Source organism: Coccinella septempunctata, chromosome 3 (genome assembly GCF_907165205.1).
Source record: "Coccinella septempunctata chromosome 3, icCocSept1.1, whole genome shotgun sequence".
In the NCBI taxonomy this organism is placed as follows: domain Eukaryota; kingdom Metazoa; phylum Arthropoda; class Insecta; order Coleoptera; family Coccinellidae; genus Coccinella; species Coccinella septempunctata.
Genome location: NC_058191.1, coordinates 39,853,411 through 39,868,577, shown reverse-complemented (window position 1 = coordinate 39,868,577; position 15,167 = coordinate 39,853,411). Strand labels below are relative to the sequence as shown.

At 35.6% G+C, this 15,167-nt stretch overlaps 1 protein-coding gene across 1 annotated transcript in view; it reads right to left on the bottom strand.

The window, feature by feature from the left end:
- LOC123309783 (ras association domain-containing protein 9-like) overlaps nt 1–13,733 on the bottom strand; it is a 50,683-nt gene extending 36,950 nt beyond the window's left edge. The window contains exon 1 of the mRNA XM_044893051.1: nt 13,615–13,733. The gene's annotated coding sequence lies outside the window, so the exon portion shown is untranslated. The remainder of the gene's footprint in view (nt 1–13,614) is intronic.
- Between the last annotated feature and the right edge of the window lie 1,434 nt (nt 13,734–15,167).

The following is a 15,167-nucleotide window of genomic DNA, read 5'->3' as shown; positions in this document are numbered from 1 at the left end:
CACAACGAGGTAACAATGAACAATATAGATTGGATATCTTATCGGAATTTCCAGCAGTTTATCCGCAATGGTTAATCGTTTACTACCATTTTCAAATGCATCATTGTGTGAAGTAGGTTGAGTAATCTAATGTGCAATTAAATGCAGCGAATACTTGATAGGCCGTTCAAAACTTTGTAAGAGTTGTATAGTTTTGAATACTTGGAGAAATTGCTAGATATCTGGAACTGAAAATCCAACTACTTCTGTAGACGGTCTATTTTATCAGATCTTTGTATACTGAACATCAAGCAAGCTGTCGAGGAGTATTTAAATTGAGAAACTTCTTTTTTTCTTTATCATCTGGTTAAAAGAATCATATACAGGAATGACCATCGAAAAGGTGCTCTCAAGGAGCATATAAAAACTGACTAGTACAAAAATGTTGCATAATTAATGTGCTAGACCAAAGAATGAAGTGTTTAAATGAACTCCGATAATGTTTTTCTCAAACTATGCCATTACAATCTGGAAACAGCCTAAAAAACAGGACATTGATTCTGATTAGTGGAGATTTCAGTTTTAATTGATGTCTAGCGTTAGATAAGAGCTCGACATGCATAGAATCGAGTTTTTGTCATTATCTGTGCTTTTCTGACCTGTTCACATTATATCTAATTCGCTCTGTTTATGCTCAGTCGCTTCAGATCCATCCAGATTAAATCATTCTATTATGGCTGCTCCACTTTTCCGAATCGTGATTTATTAGATTTGACAAGTCATTTTACAGTTCCCCATTGACTTTTTATCTTTTAATTATCTAAATTGAAATTATTTTCTTGAGGAACCGCTGCTTGGTCTTGTCCATGCCACGCTGATCCAACAATATTGTATTCTTAGAGCAATCTTGCGGTATAGCTTGTAGTTGTAGAGGGTCATTGGAGAAATAAATTGTCAGGAATTGTTATCGAAGCCATTATATATGTTTTCAGTTTGAATTTGTCAAAAAAATCCTACTTGGTATACACAAATGTCGAATTTTCATGCAAATTCTCATCTAATACTTCAAATGGAAACCCCTACTTTTCATTGAAACACAAATGTTCTATCAACCATCATTAATATTCTTCGAAAACCCAATCATTCCTTGTATATCAAATCAGTTCGTCAATGATTGTGTATATCTTCAGCACGGTTGCTTCACGGTAGCAATTAAAGGTGCTTTCCCAACAAAAACAATATTTGCAAGTCAAGTGGTGTGTAATCAGACTAGAGTAATAATTAATCTAACGAGGCTCTGATGAAACTAGACTTTCTCAGAAGCAGTACGCCACCAATTTAATCTTCTGGATATCCTACATCTATGTAGAACAGAAGCAATGAATGATGTGTTATAGGATCGGACGTGTGGTGTGAAAGGTGCATATTATAATAACGTGGCATCATTGCAAGTTTTATCTCGTGTTAAAAGGTTATTATTCATTTACAGTATAACATGAACATGAGTATTTCTATGGTGAATGAAAGGGATTGCTCGTTATAAATTCACGTCACTTTGAATAAATGTGCAATTCAGTGGATTTCTCCAACTATACAGATACTGGTGCCCTTTACAATCCCCGAAAAAAATATTGAGATATGAAACGCATAAACGAATAATTAAATTCAGCAATTAAGTGTATTTTACGACTGGATTCCATATTTATGGCCAGAAAATTAGCGTTATTAGTCATGAACATAACACATTTTCTGGCCAGCTCATGCTGTGAAATGGCAATTGAAATGTTTGCAGACGAGAATTGTCACTTTGAAATAATTAAGATCAATTATACGTCAACAGAGTCGAAATTATTTTTGATCGATGCGTTCATAAGGTGGTTTAATCATTTTAACGAGAAATTTCCATTTCTGTCCATGGACATTGATTCAGTAATCAGTTATTGATCTACTTTATCAATAGAAATTCTAGGATTAGTCTACTTCTGATATAAAAGAGTAACAGACAGCTTCATAATCAAATTCAAAGCTGTCGCACTGAAGATTAGGCTAACGGAAGCATTAAAATTAAAGGGATATGCATCCATACCAGGGATGGTGGATTTTTTAATGGACACCTGGTTAGGGGTGCCATTTGAGAAAATTCAACTCCTCATCGAGAGTCTATTTTCATTATTTTTATGTCTCTTTATATTTCCATACTTTTATTTTAATTTTTTCTTTTCTAGATAATTTTGTTGCATCTAGTGTAGCTTAATAATCATACGACAAGTTGAGATTCAAATTCAATAAAAACCAGGTTGATGGCTTCATTGTTTTCTCAAATTCTCAGTGTTAATAGAACACGATTACAAAATGAAATAACAAGCAGTCATCGCGTAAATTATCTCTTATCTGCGTAATTGATCATACTTAGGACAATCCTGTTAATTACTTTTCATAACAATCATCTCATGACCCAGTCTTGTCCCATCGTTTAAGTGGCCAACGAATATTCTGGCGCAATCCATATAGGAACACATTCACTTCGTTCTTTTGCAAGACATACAATTTTACGAGCATTTGTTCAGTAGATCAGCATTACCAGAGTAGATACATCAAATGGTTATGTTGAAAAAGAGTCAACCGTGACATAAGTCATACAGGGAAATAGAAGGACATGCCTCACGACTGTGTGCTTATTGCAAACTGTTAAATTACTTCAGTCATGCTTCGTTCTGACTTAGTGGTGGGAAACTGTGTGAAGTTCAAGGAAAAATTGGGTATTCGCCTTTATAATTCGCCCCTGATTTCTAGCATATTACCGCTCTTCAGTGTAATGTTATTACGATAGTTGCAAAGTAGGTGTAGGCAAAGATTAATCTCTACATTTTGCATTACTGCTTATGCATGTAAACCGATAATTCATGTGGACAAAATGAACATCCAGCAGCAAATGAGTCCCTAATTTGCAGCTCCGACTTTCCATAACTCACGTCTGGAAATAAAGGTCAATATACCCGACAAATTCAGAAATACACCAGGTAGTTCATAGCTACCTATATTACGGTTCTCATAGTGTAAGCAGTGAAAGAAACGTGACGGAATTCTGAGAGTTGAACGGAACATTGAAATGATATACTTTGAAGGCATTAAATATTGGCTGATAAAATCTAGGAGCGAGATCTTGGTAGCAATCCATTTTAGGGTAGAGAAAGATTTTTACAATGAAAGTCTTCATCTGGGAGAAAGAATATTTCGAACGATAGGTCAACATTATGGTCCTCATTGCTCGCTGCTCGATTGACAACTGACAAGTGACAGTATTGTTAAAAAACTCTATGATTTTTCTCACGGTAGTTAAAATTAGACAGTCAAACGAGAAGCCATTTAAAAGTAAACAGAGAATCGTCAGTATGGTTCTTGGGCTCTATGAAATATAATATGGTGACCATTGTACATACCATACAGCGTCAGGTGCTCATATGCATTCTTTCAGATGGTCAAAAATCCACAATAATTACAGAACCGGCCTAGAAAACCACCGATATGGCAAGAAATGTTAATTCCAAAGCAATAAAATCTGTACCATCGAATTAATTATACGTGACATATAGGCAGATTGCCATATTGCACCCAATTATAAGTCAGGCATGCGGAAAAACTTCTCTCCCCTCAGTAAAATGAATTACAGAAACATATTCCGAAAGAAAAACATTATACAGATCGCGAAAAGTAACTAATAAATATATAACGTCACGACCAGTGGTTGCATAATAGCATTTAGAGTGATCTTACGTGTACACATTTCCAGATATGGAAGAGCGAAATTAGTTCTGCTTGGAAGCATCCTTAGTCGACGGCGATGTTCATAAATTACTGGATCATTATTCGAGTAGAGGTTACGGAATCGGAGGAATAATACAAAGATGACTCATTAGATATCCTTCGAGTCTTATATTTGCTGAATGTACGAGCTTCCCCATACTGAAGAGGAACTATACAGGATGAGCCACTGACTCGTACAAATATGTTGACAGCAGATTCTTGGGGTCAAAAGAAACACTTTTTTCCTATACCATTTTTTCCTATTCGGCCCTGATAAAAAGATATGGCCATTTTAAGTTTTCATGATGAGCTATGCCGCCCCTGGAGAAAAAATGGTAAAGGAAAAAAGTGTTTCTTTTAACCTCAAGAATCTACTGTTAAAATACTTGTACGAATCAGAGACTTTTTTCTCGAGAGAAGTTCATACAATGTTGTTGTCATTGCTATTTACCAAAGGAAGAAAACATTTTCAAAGGTGTAGTTTCACTAAAAGATGGATGATGTTTTCAAACTTATTGGACGTTCATCATGGTATAAACGTAAATTGGTGCTTAATCGATCATTTTCATCACAAAATGAGAAGATTTATAGATTTTTGTGAGCCCGGAACCTTTTTGTGTAGGAAAATCCACCTAAAAGATGAAGATTATCGAAAATTTGGAAGGAAAGAGACGTTAGTAAAAAAAATTGATCTGCCAATTTTTGTCCAACAGCAAAGGTTTGAATGACGCAGATTTGAAATGAATTACAGTCTATTTTAAATTTTGATAATTTTGTTTTTGTGGTGAGAAAGGGAAATACATATTCCACCATAATAAAAGAAACAGCAACAAACCTACTCACGAAAGTAGATTAGAACAATCTCATTAAAAGAAGAAAATGGTTCATTGTGAATAATAACCACCATTCGAGATAAATCACAGAAGAACCTCATACTTATCGTCCTGATATACATAATCCACATGACTTATGGAAATTCTTCAACAATCGATAATTCCGCAGCAACATTTCTCCACTTTTCCACTATCAATGACTTCCAGTTAGTCCATTTCACACATATTTTCCACAAGGATAGTAAAGCTATTAGCCTCGAATCTATGGATTGTGTGGATTGAACAATCTCTAAGGATATAAATAAAACAACTTTACAATATATACGACGTTTTTATAGCATGAGATCTATTGACATCTGTTCTCGTGGATTATTATAATATGTCATGATTAATGGTAGTTTTATTATGCCGGATTGAATTATCCACGAGAGTTTCAATAAAACCTGCTGAGCCATTTAACCATGGGATGCTTTGTTTGTTGATTAGCTTGTCTTGGGATGTGGAACTGTTCATAACTCATGTATTCGTCTACCTAGGCTCTATACTTCATAGCATGACATAGAGAAGAAAACTTCAAAAATAATAAAATAACTAAATAATTGAAAAGTGAGTTCAACACAACATGTTTAGCAACAAACAGCACATGGTATTGCAGATTACTACAATTAATCGATTTCAGAGAACAAGAGATTGATAAAGTAAGAAAATAATATGATAAAAGAACTGAAAATATCCCAATTTTCCCTAAAAGAACACACGTATAACAGAAGTTACAAAAAACAAACCACGAGAAGAGATAAATTGATACATGATCCCTATCAAGTGTTGAGCTCCTTATATTTTCTTTCAAAAACGTCGTTCCTGGCCACATGAAACACTAAGTAGGTATGTGAAAAAGAACTGAACATTTCCGAGGGTATTTTTAATATTTTTCTTTCCATTTCAAACGTAGGTACACCATTGGAAGGAGTAAATCAAAAACCAGATGCCGATTCACTAAAAATAGAAATACCAACTGTTTTGTTCCTCACACCATTCGAAGAACGTAAAATAACCTCATTCCATTGACGAATGCAGCAAATTTCTCACAGTTAAGCGGAGTAAACAATGAAGATAACAATTCGATAATGGTTGTCTATATAGCGTTTCCGTGAAAAAGAACGTAATGGATCTTGGTTCTTCACGAAACTTATGCAATCGAAATGAGATTAAATTTTTTCGTCATTTAAATGCTAAAGAACAAAAGAATTATTTTGTTCCGTGCATAAGTTATGATTATATTACGAAGCTTCTTGGTGATATTAGGTATTTTGTTGGTCGTTTTATCTGGCCTATTTAAACAGGCATTTTGAGGTCAAATAAACAAAAAAAACATGACTAAAAGCGTAATAAGTAATGGAATCACACTGTAGACGAATTTCTGATGAAGTCCTAATAATTCAGAAAAGGACAAGGTTTGACAAAGGTTCAAACAGAAATTAGTAAGCTTTTACTCTGAATCGGCTGCATTTTCAGTTGAAGGAGATCTCTTATTATTATTATTTATCTCTTCTTGAACTGACAATTATAAAAGAAATGTTAAATTTTCGTTCCTTTATTTATTTATGCCATTACTTGGTTTAACCCATGTTAAACTTGAACTAATATACATTTCGTCGCTTAACCCAACGTTGAAGTCTCAATATTATTTCAAGAATTCTTGCTTATATTGAAGTGAAATGAAGAAAACTAATAATTAAGGGTCTTTATTGGCAATTATACATAGTCGGTGATGATTTTCAATCCAGAAATTATTCGTGAAATATTCATATTACCGTTTTTCTTCATCAACATCCTGACAAGGAAACAACAATGTTTTTTTTTCATTAACTAAATGAGACATATCGGCGAAAAAATTATAACTATAGATATGTACGAGGATATTTTGAAAAATTCTTAGACTACTATAGAACCAAGCAAGATTTCAATGTCAAAATATTTTATTCTTTATTTATATTCTCCTCTTAATTGGATACCTTTATTACAGCAGACCTGCAACGTCCCTAGAATTTTCAAAAAAAAGTTTCTTCTTGCTCTGCAAACCAAACCTCCACAGCTTTTATTACCTCCTCGTTGGAAGAAAATTTACGACCTTTTAAACTTTTTTTCAGTTGAGGAAAAAGATGATAGTCGGATGGAATAAGGGAGGTGTTCTAGTATTTCAAACCCTTCACGAATTTTTTGCATGGCAATATGTGATTTGTGTGCAGTGGCGTTGTTCTGCTAAAACAAAACACCTTTGGATAGCTTTTGGCGTCTTTTCTTCTTTAATTTTTTTCTGGATGGTAGAAATATATCCAAGTCTTATAGTAACAATTCGGTTTAAGAAGTCTACATCGTTTTCAAATCGAGCACAGATCGAACGCGATGCTTCTACCCTTGCACGCTTTTGGTCAACATTCAAACATTTGGGGATCCATTTTGCAGCAATTTTTCTCATGTCCAAATTGACGTGAAGTATATGATGAACGCGTTCGCATGAAATATTCAGTGTTTCAGATATCCTTTTTAGCCCAATTCGACGATCTGATAAAATCATGTCATGAACTTCATCGATATTTTCGGGGACTGACACAGAAACTGGCCTTTCCGATCGGTCATCATCTTCAATGGAAAATTTACCTCTTTTGAAACTTGCAGTCAAATTTTTCACATTGATCACCAATGATATTAAGCATATCTTCGTAAATCTGCTTACCCTTTTAAACCTTTTTAAATACAGGTACTTGATGATGGTTCGATACTCCAATTTTTCGATTTTCACAATTTCGGTGGACATCTTCCTTTTTTTAAATTTATTGCGTAACTCTGGTTTACTTCTTTGACCTCAAACTTTACACTGACACTTCCAATGAGTTATTGTTGGTTGCTATGGTAACGCAATGGTTTTTTTTTGCATGGAACTGGTCTAGACTAACTAGATATCAATACATCCTCTTATTACAATAAGCATTCATAACTAGAATGACACATCAACATAAAATCAGAGAAACTGCAAAGTGAGTAAGAATTCTTGGATATCTAATTTCATGAATCATATCCTATCATTTCTTATACGAGCAGAACTAGCATTTCCAAAATTCCCCAGATTATACTGCGGAGCCCCCTAAATTTATAACCTTCAATAACCTTATCATCACCTGAATAGAGCACTAGCCAGACGTTTCTCATTATCTGAAGGTACGAAGTTGCTAATTGCTTTCTAAGAAGCGGCCAGACCACCTACCTCCTGAAGAGTTCTCTTTCTGAACTTCAATCTCTCTAAACTAAACTAAATTGACGCCAGTACCTTAGGAAGTGGAGCTTCAAATCGACTTGTGATACATTCATTGTTCATTAGAAATCGGAGAAAAATCTAGATCAATTACCGTAGCAGATATATCGCGAATGAATCGGGTTATTGTCTACTGCTTTTTACACATAATGAAAACAATAGTTTCGCAATAACTAGCTGTGGGTGATCGACTATGAATTCATTGTAGAAAAATAAGTATTTACTTTCTATTGAGTGTTGAGATCGATTTAGCTGTGAATTCTACATATCATTAATTGTATTACCACAACAATAGATTTTTAAGGTCCATAAATAAGCATTACCTTGATGGTTGAACACTGCGTAGAACTCTGAATTTTATTATGGTAGACATTATTTAGTGAAATGAATTTTTATTGTTTATTTTACTGTAATAATAATAATACTAACTTCCTTTCCTTCGAAGTTCGAAGTATATGATTTCACCACCTTGTGAAGATTTCACTGTTATAAAATGTCAAAACTGTCATTATTTATGCGTCAATTGTCCACAAAATTACATTCACCTTCAGTTTTTCTTCTGTGAAGATATTGGGTAGACAAATTTTTCATCCTAACTCGCAGGAGCTGTTTTTTCAAACGGAATATTTCTTTAGCAATGAGAGATATCTTTTATCGTCTTTATGTGCATGAGGGCGGTCTACGTCCCAGTTAATACATCTTTTGTTTTCACCTTAACTTCGAAAAAGAGAGATCCTCATGTGATAAACGGTCACGTGTCGAAAGAATCCGCCATCTCTCCGATGGTAAAAAATGAACGCCCCTTCATAAGTCTCATCGATGTAAAACACCCCGCTCTGTGAGTAGTGTAAATTTTCTCTGATCATCGATCGTCACATAGATGACACTTATGCTTCGCAAACAGATGACACTTATGCTTCGCACACAGGTGACACTTGTGCTTCGTCTCTGAACTGAGAATTGTCAACAATTCCACCTTCATCAGTTAATACGGTGAAGAACGAAAGTTCCCATTCCCAACACCTAGAAATCGACACTCTGGCTGAAAATACGTGTCTGTATGTGGCGGGAATATAATATACTTCTTCATCTAATAACACTTCGCGCAAAAACGTGTTCACAATAACATATTTCTGATCCCGACAACAATTTTCTATAGTCTACTCCGGTTACCGACCGTTTCATCAAATTAGTATCTATCATGTCATTTCGCTAACCAAGGAGCGATGAAGACATTAGGAGCGTGGAAGAAGAAGAAGAACTGGACGACTGTAGCTAGCGGAGCGATCTCACCGCTGACTTTTTTTCAGAGATCAGTCTCAGTGCACCTCTGTTTTAAAATATCGTTAAGAAGTTTTCTTGGTCTGCTGTTGCATGACGTGGAAAAAGAACGGAAGCGGATATTCGTTATTAGCAGAACGTCGAAGGGCTTCTAGTCGAGCTGGCTCATTTAGCTCGAATCAGTTCATTAGGACAGGGGCGGAACGATTAGTGGGGCTTATAGGTTTACCTAACTCTGGCTTAGTTGAATGGATTTGGATGATGTACGAGGATGTATTGATATCTAGTTATCTTAGACCAGTTCCATGCATAAAAAAATATTGCGTTACCATAGCAACGAACAATAACTCATTAGAAGTGTCAGTGTGAAGTTTGAGGTCAAAAAAGTAAACCAGCAATAAATTAAAAGAAAGAAGATGTCCACCGAAATTGTGAAAATCGAAAAGTTGCAGTATCGAGCCATCATCAAGTACCTGTATTTAAAAGGGTTAAGAGGTGAGTAGATGTATAAAGATATGCTTAATACCCTTGGTGATCAATGTCCTTCGTATGCGACCGTGAAAAATGGGAAGGCCAGTTTCTGTGTCAGTCCCCGAAAATATCGATGCAGTTCATTACATGATTTTATCAAACCGTCGAATTGGGCTAAAACGGATGTCTGAAGCACTGAATATTACACACGAAGACGTTCAACATATAGGTACTTCACGTCAATTTGGACATGAGAAAAATTGCTGCAAAACGGATCCCCAAATGTTTGAATGTTGACAAAAAACGTGCAAGGGTAGAAGCATCTCATTCGATCTGTGCTCGATTTGAAAAAGAAGTAGACTTCTTGAACCGAATTGTTCCTATGGATGAGACTTGGGTAAATTTCTACGATCCAGAAACAAAGCAACAATCGATGGAATGGCGACACTCTGGTTCTCCAAGACCTAAGAAGTTTTGTGTCCAAAAATCTGTTGGAAAAGTTCTTGCTTCGGTTTTTTGGGATTACCATGCAGTAATCATGATTGATGTTTTTGGATAAGAGTAGAACAATAACCGGAGATTACTATTCGACATTACTGACCACTCTACAGAAAAAATTAAAAAGAAAAGACGCGGAAAGCTATCCAAAGCTGTTTTGTTTTTGCAGGACAACGCCCCTGTACACGAATCTCATGTTGTCATGCAAAAAATTCGTGATTTAGGGTTTGAATTACTAGAAGATCTCCCTTATTCACCAGATTTGGCTCCATCCTACTGTCATCTCTTTCCTCGACGGAAAAAATAATTTAAAAGGTCGTAAATTTTCTTCCAACGAAGAGGTGTTGAAAGCTGTGGTGGTCTGGTTTGCAGAACAAATAGAAACATTTTTTTGAAAGGTCTACAGACGTTGCAGGTTCGCTGTAATAAATGTATCCAACTATTGGAAATAGTTCAATTTCCCTGAAGAAGGCCATAGGTAATGTTCGATTTGATGAATTTTCGGCTTCAATTTCTCTGGGACAAGCACATTCTCTTCATCGCCGTGTTTCACATTCAATATATTCATATGTCGAAATAGAAATGAAGGGATATTTCGAAACTGGACCGAGTTCATGATTCGCAGAATCACGAAATGAGATGATGACAGCATATGTGGATGTTAAGTTAGTACCAAATCGAATAAGATTACAGACTATGCGAAAATATTCAGCAAACATAAATTTCAAGTACGTAAGAGTAATAATAGGTGGTGGAAGCCTATTTTTCGCATGGAATTACAATATTCTTCGCATCATTTGAGCTCACATTCCGAAGATTTACGACTTATTACCAGAATGAAATTGAAGCATCTAAAGATCATTTTCAGATGAAATAACGAGTAGCTTCAGTAACGAGAAATCTTCAGTGATGAAGAATGAATCTTTCTCGTTTACCTCAATAGTGAATGTTTGACCCTAATTTTTCACTAGCGACAATATTAAAAAAGGGACGCCACTGGGTGATTCCCCCGTACATAGACGTTGACGCATAATCCCATATCGAGGTGGTACCGGTGAGCCATGAATAAAGGTACCACCTACAATTATTTGTGTCTTACTGCCCACTTATCGCCCAGCTTTATGATGCATTAAACAAGAGACCCGTGTGATTTATTGTTCGATTATTGTTTCCGTTGCCCTTTAAATCACCGTGTTCACTTATTACAGGATTTGGCTTGACACGTATTAGTTGCGATATTATAATTGGTTTCCGATCATAAGAGCCTCGTAGGAAGATCCACGTCTTGGAAGGGATCATGACTCATGAAAAGCAGAGGTAATGAATGATACTCGAAGTCTCTTCTCGTTAAATATTGATCAAGGGACACTTTGAGAGGTGCATGCATTTCACAGAAAAGTTTTATTGGTTTTCCCTTAATATCAGACACAGAAAATTGAAAATAAAAATTGTAACTAATCATAAAAAGCTTTTCTTAAAATAATCATAATAATGATAGTTGACAGAGGAGTTCACTCGAAGATGAAAAGGATAATGAAAAGAAAACGTATAAACAGCAATAATCTAACAATTGAGTAACAAAATACTCGATAAGATTCGAGTAAATACAACAATATTAAGTCGAAAAGTGAAAAACAACTGCTGAGGAACTAACATCCATCAAATCCATTTTTTCGATGGCACCTCATCTAGATATCCTTGAATTCTGCTATCCTCATTTATGACTCACCACATTTCCTACCAGTAAACACAAATCTGCAATTAAACCATTTGAAAATCAAACTTGTTAATTGGGAGATAAACGCTCAGTCTTCGATCGCTAAGTAGGTCAACGATTCTTCGTTGCAATTTTTCATCGAAATTCACGATGATTGGCCGAAGGCTACCTCTGGGAAAAAGTACGCCTTGCCTTGAGTGCTGTATGCTCAATCGCGGAAACAATGGTGGAGATACCTATGAACAGAAAGTTCGGCATTTATCGTGTTGGGGATCTTGATTCATACCCAATCCTGTAGAAATTTAATTGGTACCCATCTAATATTGTGAATTAACGGTGTTTCTCGATCCTTGTTTGATCTTCTCCTTGTGGCTGTGATTGTTTGTGGGCTCAAGGAAATTTGAGTAGTCGTTTTGAAACAGAGGAAGTGTTGCAAATTGTATGGGGAAATCTGGAAAATGGGCAGAGAAAACGTAGTCGAAGGGACGATAGTGACGAGAATAATTTGCTTATTAGTCATAGTATGAACCAGAAGGAGTTCATTGAGAGCTATCTAAACGAAGCGAAAACTATTGGTAGAGTCTAAAAACACCTCGAAAAAAATTAGAAAAGAGTCTAAAGGAGGGACACTGGGTTTTTCCAGAGTCATGATACACAGCAGAGATATGTGTGCTTTTCCATTCATGTCCATACGTCACTTTAAACCATCTCATTTGCCAAAAATTCTTTGGAAATGGAAGTTATGAGAGACTGGATGGACCTGCTACTGGATTGTAGTTGGATTTTGATGTTTGTTCTCTTCGTGCTCCACTTTACTCATTGCTATATGACACTAGATTTTTTCGTATATGTCCCATTTTTTAAAGGTTCCAATGGTCACTTCGATGGTTTCTTACATCTTTCATTGCTCACTCCATTTAGAAACTGGGGACAGGGAAAAGAAGAGTATAAACATCTGGAAGAAGCTTCTGATTCAGGGTTTCAATTTGCTTATACAGATTGATATTTCCCATGGGTTGGGATAAAAATCAGTTTGGAGAAATCACTGGGATAGTCATCTCTCATTTTTGAGATCGTATTAACATGAAAATCCTTCATCACTGTTACTTCCCTCAGGAAAAGTCCACTTATAATCAGTTATTTTTCTCCTGTGCATCAGGAAGAAGACAAATTTTCCTATCAGATATCAAAGTTCATCAGATTACGCATTTATCATGTTGCATATACAAAGAAATGTTGATGTTTGGGATGTCAACCCGTGATTGTTCACACACTGATTTCCCACATGAACATCATTAGTTTCAGAACCTTATTATGATAACTGGACCTCTAATTTAAATGAGTTGAGATGATCTCATGATTGCTTAGCTGTAATGACGATGGTTCTTGTTGAAGATGTTCAGTTAACGCCTACTTCTGTTTGATGACCTCAACTAATCAGATTGATAGTGAGTATGCGGAAAATCCTGTGAGAATTTCAAGGAAAATATGGGAAAAAGGGATTTTGAACCGATCAAAAATGGAAATTTTATCTATTCTATTCGAGAAAGGTTCGTTTGAATGGAGAGTATCTACACAACTTGTCATTTACACATCATATAACACAGTATATTGTGAAAGAAATATATTTCGATTCTACTTGATTCAAACAAATCTTGATATCGATATTTAATGCTGTTTTTCCACATTCGAAATAATGATAAAATTGTCTAACTCACCCTCTGAGGATGAAATTGAAGGAGTAACAAAAAACAACATCCAGTATATCGCGGAATATGACAGTTCACCGCGTTAAAATCGCACCGCCACAAAACTGATCGGCATTACCGCTTTGCTCGAAAGAAAACAACAAACTGATGGCAATCCGGGGCCCGGAGTCTTCTGAAACACGAGGTAGGATCTGCCTGTGTCTCGCTGAAAGACTTCCAACACGCAGATCAGTCACGGTAGACAGAACTGTGGAGCTTTTCATTCAAAGCACCAGCTATTGCGAGTCAATGGATGTTTTTTACGTGTGTATTTATGGATGAGGAAATGGATGCTGTTTTTGCCCTTCCAGACAACTTACAATTGGCACAAGATATGGACAGTTTGGAAAAAAGATATTGTAGTACAGATCTATGCAAAAAATTATATCTAACCTATTGTCTTCTACACTTTTACCCAGGACTGATAGGTTTGTGGTTACTGAAAAATTACGCCAATAATGATTCCAACAGAATTGAAAACATTTCTTCTATGTCAAGCATAGATTTTTGGAGCTGGGAGAAAATAAAGGTTGATTCTCATTATCTTCGCACTACCTTCCATAATCCTCTGTTTTCCGTCTACCTAAAATATTGTTTGCTGTGAATGATTGGGAGTATGCACACTGTAACTCCTGTCTCCTTTCATCTACACAATATTCTAGCAAACATATAAAAACATAACTCCCAGAGATTGGGAGTGAAAACCCTAAAGAGTTTCAGAAAAAAAGTCTTTCTTCTTGCTACCATATACAGGGGGAGTCTTTGACTCGTACGAATATTTTAACAGTAGATTATTGAGGTAAAAAAAAAACACTTTTTTCGCTCACCATTTTTTCCGGATTTGCTCGGTTCAAAAGATACAGTCGATACTGCCCAAAAACTATAAAAAATGTTGTTTTGGTTTTATCTCCCAAACGATTTTATCGAAATGAAATGAATTTCGGAATAAACTTTTTCTCAGATCAAAAAATATCACCCACGTCTTCAAGGTTTCTTATTAGGACCATTACTTACTATAAAAATACCAAAAATTCAAAGAACCCAACTCTTGAAACTGAGTTGGACGCTATATAAGAAATAATTGAACGTTTTATTAAATAAAAGAACCTATTCCTCATATTTTCTCATATAATGAGCCGTTTTCGAGTGATTTGATGTCCAAAAATCAAAAAGCATCTATGAAATTTGATAAATTGGGTACTTTTGCTGAATTCAACTCTGTGTGAAAGATCTACACACTCGGCTAGTTATTCTGAAGGTTATTTTGTTTTTCCAGCGGTGGCACAGCTCATTATGAAAACTCAAAATTGCTATATCTTTTTATCAGGGCCGAATCGGAAAAAATGGTGTAGGAAAAAAGGTTTTTTTGTCCTCATGAATCTACTGCCAAAATATTTGTACGAGTCAAAGACTCACACTGTGTATTTGAGAAATATTTCATACGGATGACTCCATAGGTACTTTTCGTCTTATTTTGAGGTACTGAACCTTTATCCGAATTTGTTCCCATTAATCCTGGGACA